At 43.9% G+C, this 8,489-nt stretch overlaps 1 long non-coding RNA gene across 1 annotated transcript; it reads left to right on the top strand.

The window, feature by feature from the left end:
* The first annotated feature begins 708 nt into the window (after positions 1-708).
* LOC105988691 lies at positions 709-7,473 on the top strand. Its single transcript, XR_001175214.1, has 4 exons — positions 709-789; positions 3,508-3,540; positions 4,734-4,812; positions 6,981-7,473. It is a non-coding gene; the product is annotated as an uncharacterized LOC105988691 (long non-coding RNA).
* Positions 7,474-8,489: the final 1,016 nt, after the last annotated feature.

Raw genomic sequence — 8,489 nt, 5'->3', positions numbered from 1 at the left:
AAGAGATATTGAAAAGAGAGAAGCTCTACAATTTAGGGAATTGCAAAATGGATTTAGAAATTACTGTTGGTAATTTCCAATCCTGATAATGTGGAGCAGTGTTCAGACGAAGGATATAGCCTCACTGGCAAAAGAGCAGCAAAAACTTGTCAAAATCAGTTATTTTGTAGCCGCTGCAAGTCAGCTAAGAATTCCACAGTGGACATCAGGAATACTGCAGGGATGATAGGACAGATTGGCCAGAAAGTCTTCTGGAGACTGGACCAAGGTGACCTGTAGTATGTTCCTGTGTGGGTGGGAGATGCATTGTCCAAGTGAGCGCACAGTGTCGCAGAACAGCAGCAGGAGGGTCTGCGTGGGATCTGCAAAAGCGTGGGCTAGACTTAAAGCTACCAAAAGACACCACACGTATGCAAAAGACCCCGCCACTCAGGCACATTAAAAGCAGACATTCGGTCGGTTCCTACCACCACAAAGGACGTTCTCTTTTTAGTAGTAACAAGAGCAGCGCCCCTTTTACATAAGAAATGAAATGTAAATCTGCCCACCAAATGTAGCAGTTGTTTAAACTCCAGCCCTTTCCCAATATCCAAGACGTAGCTCCGATCCACAGCTCCACTCCACCACTTTCCTGGCTTTTCATTAAACCCTGCCTCTCCTGGGCGAGAAACCCCGCCCAAAAGTCCTGCCCCGCGCTCCGGGGCGGGGCTCCTATCAGCTTCCTGCTGCCCTTTCGCCTCTGGCCTGTAACGTGGTGGTTGCGTCTTGCGGTGCTCCGTACATGTGCGGGTGAGTGTGGGCTAGATTGTGGGGAAGAAGCCTAGGAGGTTTACCAGCTACGGTCGAAAAGGAGTGGAAGGGCTTCTGCGGGGCGAAATTAGGGTTAGTTTCCTTGGGACCCCAGGCTTGGAAGGCATCTTGTAGAGAGGCTGGGAAACAAATCCCAATGTCGCCTCTTGGGTTCTACTGGGTTCTTACTGGAAATTCACCCAGCGAGACTCAAGCCAGTCTCGAAAGCTTCTCCAGGCGCCGCGGGCAGAGATTTGGGAATGTTTGTGAGATCCACGTGTTTGGGCGGAACTGGCCCTGAAAGGGGCAGGCCAGTTTTACACTCGATTTTTAGGCCTGACCGGTTAACCCCAACTCATTTTTTTCCTATTCATTTACACTAACTTGATGTACCAGGCGCTGGTAGCTCGCGCCTGTAATCTTACTCAGGAGGCTGAGATCTAAGGATCACGGTTCAAAGCCATCCCGGGCAGGAAAGTTCGTGAGACTCTTGAGTTAACCACCAGAAAACTGGAAGTGTAGCTGTGGCTCAAAGTGGTAGAGCACTAGCCTTGAACAGAAGAGCTTAGGGACAGCGCTCTGGCCCTGCATTCAAAACTCATACCACAAAAATACTTTTAAAAAATGTTATCTGGGTGAGATCAGTCGCAATATGGCCAGAAAAAAAAGTATGGGCTTAGATGAACGGGATTAATCATGGTGAGCGTGTAGAAATAGTTTTTCCTTTTGGTGCCGGCCTGGTCTTTGAACAGGCCTGGGTGGTGTCCTTGATTTTTTAAGCGCCCTACCACTTGAGTCACAGCGCCGCTTCCGGTTTTCTGGTGGCCATGTGGAGTCTGACGGGCTTTCGTGCCAGGGCTAGTTCTGAACTACAGTCCTCAGATCTCAGCCTCCTGAGTGTTAGGTTTTTAAAAAGAGGTAGCCGAGTAAGAACAGCACCAGCAAGTGGCATTCAGGTAAGGGGTAGGTTTATTCAGTAGACCTGCTGGGACCAGGCAAGGTTGGCACTCCACGCGGCTGGCAAAAGAGAGAGAGCGTCTGGCCCCGGATTAGGCCTTATATAGGGTAGGGGGTCGGGGAAGGGTGTGCCCAGGTAAAGGGAAGTGGGAGCAGCTGATGCGGATGTGACCTCTTCCAGGTGTCCCAGTTGCCTAGGTAACGCAGGTACTGGGCGAGGTCTGTTCGCTGTCCAGGAATGGACCTTAAACTGAGTAGCTAGGGTTACAGGCGTGAGCCACCATCGCCTGGCATGAACATTTTTGAAAACGTGTTGATTACTATTTTTAAATCAGTAGTGGAGGTCGTGGAAACATAACTACCACTAGTCCCTTTCAGTTCTCCAGGAACCAGTAGCAAGCTATTTGCAACAAAGAAGTCCAGTATTTTAAGTGTTCAGTTAACCAGCAAGAGGGGGAAACTGGAAGTGTAGTTGAATTGTGGCACCAGTCTTGTGGTCTATTCATTCAACGTTGTGAATGGTGGGATCTGCTTATGGCCCTAAATGGAGATCCAACCTAACTTGGGGTTTCCTGCTTGCCTAGGCATACACTATACTGCCTTAGACCCCTTTTTCCATTGATTTTTTTGGTTGTGGGGCCTGAACTCTGGGCCTGAGCACTGTCCCTCGGCTCTTCAAATCAAGGGTAGTGCTCTACCATGTGAGCCATAGTGCCAGTGCAACCTCCTTTCTGATTATGTGGTGCTGAGGAATCAAACCCAGGGCCTATTGCATGCAAGGCAAGCACTCTGACCACTGAGCCACCTTCCCAGCCCTCCACTGACTACTTTTGAGTTAGGTTCTGGTATTATGTCCTGGCCATCCTAGACTACCGTTTTATGCTTCCTGGTGTCACTAGGGATGACTTGCATGCCACTGCATCCAGCCATTAGTGAGGCCTAGGCCTCAAAACTTGCCCAGGCTGCCTACTGGATCGTCACCTCATGAATAGATAATACTGGTTTGAGCCAAGTTCTGCTCTAAGTAACACTTATTTTCAGTGCCTGGCCCTATATCTAGTTTTTATTAGCCCTTGGCCTTTCTAGTTAATCTTCATCCATTACTCTCCCTGGGTAACTGCACATTCTGATTGGTGTTTTTTTTTTTTTCGTGCTAGTATTGGGGCTTGAACTCTGCATGGATGCTGTTCCTTAGCTTTTTCTGATCAAAGCTAGTGCTCTTACAATCTAAACCTCATCTCCAATTCTGGATTTTTGCAGGTTAGTTTAAGTCTTGAGTTTGTCTACCCACAATGGCATCAAACCTAAATTTTCAGATCTGTCTCTTGAGTAGCTAGGATTACAGGTGTGAGCCGCCAGTACCTTGCCTCACCCTGATTCTTGATACCATTTCTGTGAATATAGCTTGTGATACCACATATGCTGTGGCTTAATCTTATATTCTATTTAAATATCCCAAGGACTGGACAAAGCATTGTTAATAATCTCTTAGATGACAGGTACAGTTACTTACTGAGTCAGCTGGTATGTGCTAGAACTAGATTTTTCTATTGTTGACAAGACTGTAGATACACTGTTGAAGTGCTGTGATACAAAGGTTATGAAAAAGATAAGAAAACAAATCTAACCAAGGATAAGCTGTTCTATTGTCCACTATTGTTTCTGCGTCTCCAGCCTCACAAAGTTAAGAGATCTTGGGGAATGAGGTGAGTTGCATATGTGTTTTGATATCAAGACTAACCTATAGTGCTTTGGTTTCAGAGTAGCCAGCTGTGGAATTCAGGCACATGTGAGGTGAGTACAACTTAATTATCTCTTTTGCCCCAGCTGTAGGCAGCTGCCTAGGTTGAACATTGTACCTAGGCATGTGTTACACTGCTGGGAGAACAGCAGCCAATAGCTGGTTGGCATTCTGGGCCTGGTTCATGCCAACTCTGTAGTTAACTATACCAGGATGTCAGCATAATTTATTATTCACTAAGTTTAAATCTGCAAGAGCATGGCTTGAGTGGGAAACGTAAAATCCACACCTGAGTTGCTCTGGCCTAACAGGTGTGGGCAGTATAAAATTACCTGAGTTACACATTGGATACAGGAAAAGTAAGCCTGCCAGGGGTATATTAATAGAAGTCAAGCTTTAATTTTTTTAGTGCCTACAGATAGCACAAAAGATGCCTGATAAAGGAAGTTAATGGGATTTTGCTTTCATTAAAAGTGATAATTAGTTATTGGAAAACAGGCAGTCAGGAAATTGAGGCCTATGTAACTTGCAGACACCAGGATAAGGTGGTAAACCAGAACCAATGTGACAACTAAATGAGGCTAGAAAAGAAATGGGAAATAAGGACAGCACGGAGTCTTCACTGCTGGTCTTTATAACTTAAAGGAGACGTACCAATCAAAAAGCCCTCTTGAAGGGGTTAATTTTTCCTACTTAACCCATGACCAAGAAGACTGGGTAAGACGGCTGAGATGGATTCATGCTATCTTTTTCTTGTTTTTTTTTTTTTGCCAGTTGTGGGGCCTGAACTCTGGGTGTGGGCGCTGTCCCTCAGCTCTTCAGCTCAGGGATAGCACTCTACCACTTGAGCTACAGTGCCACTTCTGGCTTTTTCTGCTTATATGGTGTTGAGGAATCGAACCCATGCATGCAAGGCAAGCGCTATACCACTGAGCCACCTTCCCAGCCCCTCTTGCTATCTTTTTACCCCTAATAAAATTTCCTGTCTAGCCTAAATTCTTTTGCTAGATACAAACTTGAAAAATTGAGCTGCCCTCAATTTCTTGTAACATGTTTGGTGTACACTATCAGGGAACTTAAGGATAGATTGTCTTTCTGACTTGTATTTATTAAAAGGTAACAAAAGTACATAGATCCCTATTACCCAATACCCTCAGCAATTGTTATGAGATGGCCTTCCCTTAAAAGGACTGTCAGACTGTTACTATCACTAGATCACTAAGCCATATTTGCTTCCCTTCTTTAGGGTGTCTTGAAAATAGAGCACATTTTCACCATTTTAAAGAGAAACACTGGCAGGTGGACAATGCACGTCGACTTATCAGGTAAATGTCTGTTTTTTCCAACATTGGCTACCCCGTTGGGGCCAGGCCTGTTGACTAGTTAATAGCCATCAGGAAATAATTATTTCCCTCTAACAAGTTGTATTTGTCTTGCTTTGATCACAGCTAGATCTCCATTTCCTGTGCAAGAACTCTATGGTAGAAAAAAATACTGAAAATATATGAGAACATCCAACTAGTGATGCGAGTATATGTGCCTTGTATTTGGAATACCTGTGTGTCTGAAACAATGTTAAATTATTAGGGGATTAATCCAGCAGTTGTCAGCTATCCAGACTACTGTGGTGCCTGTGATTGTGTTACACTGTTGGAAGAACAAACGCTGTTTTGAGGTTTGCTCCATACACTGTTTTGGTGTTGGGGCAAAGTGCCTTTGGACAGTGTTTTGCACCTCTGAGAGTGGAATGACTTCTCCTATGGAGTTGATCCTAGTCTGGGTGCAAACAGATTTTTTTTATTTTTATTTATTTTTTTGTCGGTTGTGGGGCTTGAACTCTGTGCCTGGGCGCTGTCCCTCAGCTCTTCAGCTCAAGGCGAGCGCTCTACCACTTGAGCTACAGCGCCACTTCCGGTCTGGTGGTTTATTGGAGATAGTCTCACGGTCTCTCCTGCCCGGGCTGGCTTTGAACTGTGATCCTCAGATCTCAGCCTCCTGAGTAGCTAGGATTACAGGCGTGAGCCACCAGCGCCCGGCTAGCAAACAGATTTTTATTGTTAGGAAAAGAGCAGAAGTAGAACGTCATGGGAAAGGCCTTGTGTTCAATTCCTAGCACCTTAGAGATAATTTATAATACTTTCTTGAATTATGAGAAACCTGTTTTTATTACTGTCTTTGACAGTGACTGGCTAAGACAGCCCTACTGTGCAACTAATTCAAGATCACACTAAGGCCCAGTGCTCAGATCTGTAATCCTAGCTACTCAGGAGTCTTAGGATCTACGGGTCCAGGTTCAAAGCCATCCCAGGCAAAAAAAAATCGTGAGACTCATCCAATTAACCAGCAGGGGCCAGACATAGCTGAAGTAGTAGAGTACCAGCTGTGAGTTGAAAAGTCTAGGTGACAGTGCAAGGGTCCTAACACAGTACCTTCATTTTTTTTAAGTATTAGCATTGCTGTTCAAGAGCACAGGTGCAAGCTTAATGCACTAGCTCAAACAGTAAATATTTTCTGCTTCTTTTGCCATTGAACAATGTGTTAACAAATGAGCATGGCTATGGGCACTAAAATTGGAATTGCATGCAATTTTCAGTGTCAAAACTCTGTTTGCCACCAAGGCACAATCCCTATATGCATCTGATCATATAAATGAACTCCAGAAAATTGAAACAAGAGGTTTTTTTTGTCTAGTGTGTATAGTGTGCCTTTGGGAGGACAATGGGGGCAGAAACGGAGGGCCAAAGAGTGAGCAAATACAGCACTGATACTCAGTAGAAACTGTTACAAATGAACTATACAACTTAAAGGGGGTAATAGGAGGGAAACCATAAGGAAAGGGATGACATCCCAACTTACATAACTAACCCTTCTGTCATCTTTATAATGTAAAAATGAAAATCTTTTTGAAATTCTGTTTTCAGGGGCCATTAGAAACAGGGCAGCATGTTAAAATTTGCCCGTGGCCTTTGCCAACCCCTGTTTATAGAGTGAAATTCAACCCTTGAGCCTTCCTTTTTCCTCTGGGTAGCCTGGAATTCAGTGCTATTTTTCTGCTTCCTATGGTAGCTGAGAAAACAAATGCTATCATGTCACTAGGATTACAACAGGTAGGTGTGAGCTATCATACCTGGTTTTTCCACTTAAGGAAAAAAAGTCTTCAAATTTTAGCTACTACAGAGCCTTTGATCAGTGTCCTTAGACATGGTTTTGTCATAAAAGCCTGTAGGGTAATTTTGTTGGTGGTACCTTTTTTGTTTAGGGATTAAACTCATGGCCATGACTTTCCACTTGACAACTCCTCTACACCATTTATTCTACTGTATTAAGTGAGCAGATTGCCTTTTGACCACAATAGGGCTACTACTATGATAGAGGCTCCTATGTTGCTACTTTGCTGTGTGTGTGTGTCCCTGTCCTTGTCTGTGTTGGTTTTAGTAGTATAATCATGAGATTTAATAGGATTTCTTAATTGACTTGATTTTTGTTTTTTAAGCAAAGGAACTTATGCCCTGGTGAGTCTAAGAAGAAATGTAAGAAGACATTTATTTGGGGTCAAGTGGTTCATATCTGTAGTCCTAGCACATCCAAAGGATAATCATTTGAAGCCAACTCAACAGAAGTCCTCAAGATTCTCATCTCCAAAACACCGACCAAAGATCAGCCTGGAAACATGGGTCAGGTGGTAGAATGCAAGCCAAGCAAGTACAAAACCATATCAGCAAAAATATTAACACAAAACACCCAAAGTAGCTTTAAAGTCATCACTACCCTTTCTCTATCATTCTTTTCCCATACCGTGCTGTGATGGAAACAATTAGATTGGCAGGATATACAAGCTGCCGAGCTGTCATAGACAGAAGTTAACGAAAGAACCCTCATTTTGTAGGGGGGAAATATTAAAGGTAAGTTGGGGACTAACTAATAAGTACTATTCTCAGTGCTCTCACCCCCTTTTTTGGTTACTGGTTATGTAGGAAAGGGCTAAGAGGTTGGACTGCTACCTCACCAGTGCTCAGAAGGCTGACAACTGGACCCTATGAAAGTTGAGATAAATGTCTGCACAGCCCTGCTTGGTGTCAGTTAACACTGGGTACACAAACGCTGTCTTTTTATGTCGATGACTGTAATATCAAAATATGTTAAGACCTTGTTTTCTACATGTATAGCCTGATCTATAGTAACCTTCCTTGTACTAAACCAAATAAATAAGTTTGCCTGGTACTCATGTGCTGATGAGTCTTACGCCTTGAGCCTCCTGGTCCCCACTTGCTCTACTCTTTTTCAGTTCCAGTATTCCATCCTGCTGCTCTAGGTTTTTTTGTTTTTTGGTTGGTTGTGGGGCTTGAACTCAGGGCCTGGGCACTGTCCCTGCACTCTTGAGCTCAAGGCAAGCACTTGAGCTACTGCTTGAGCCGCAGCACCATTTCTGTTTTTCTATTGGTTTATTGGGGAAGTCTCAGCCTCCTGAGTAGCTAGGATTATAGGCGTGAGCCACCAGTGCTGCCCACTCTAGGTTTTGTTTTTTTTTTTAATTCAAAAAATTACATTGAAATTTTGGATCAGGTCTGGAATTTCAATCAAGGAGAATAAACCCCGGGGGGGATAATTCTGCAAAACCCAAAGGGACAGAAAACAAGACTAAGTGCCTAGGAATTCACACAAAGGAAAACAACCTGCCAAGAGGAACTAATTAGGACCTAAAGTAGTGAAAATTATTTCTGTGTGTCTTGTGCTTAATTAGGCTTTATGGCCAGCCCCAGTTACTGGAACTATCAAATTGCTAGAAAGCAGTTTCAGTGAACTAACAAATGTAATGCTTTAAAAATCTCTGCTTAAAGCCAGGCGGCCGTGGCTCACCGCTAATCCTAGCTACTCAGAAGGCTGAGATTTAATGGTTTCAGGTTGAATCCAGCCTTTTCAGAAAAGTCCAGGAAACCAATTAGTCACCATAAAGGTATAAGTGGAAGTCTGGTTCAAGTGGAATGGCACAAGTGTTGAATGA

The sequence above is a fragment of the Dipodomys ordii genome, unplaced genomic scaffold, assembly GCF_000151885.1.
Source record: "Dipodomys ordii isolate 6190 unplaced genomic scaffold, Dord_2.0 Scaffold50, whole genome shotgun sequence".
Lineage (NCBI taxonomy): Eukaryota > Metazoa > Chordata > Mammalia > Rodentia > Heteromyidae > Dipodomys > Dipodomys ordii.
Note: the sequence above shows the minus strand (reverse complement) of the source record. Positions and strands in the feature narration are given on the sequence as shown.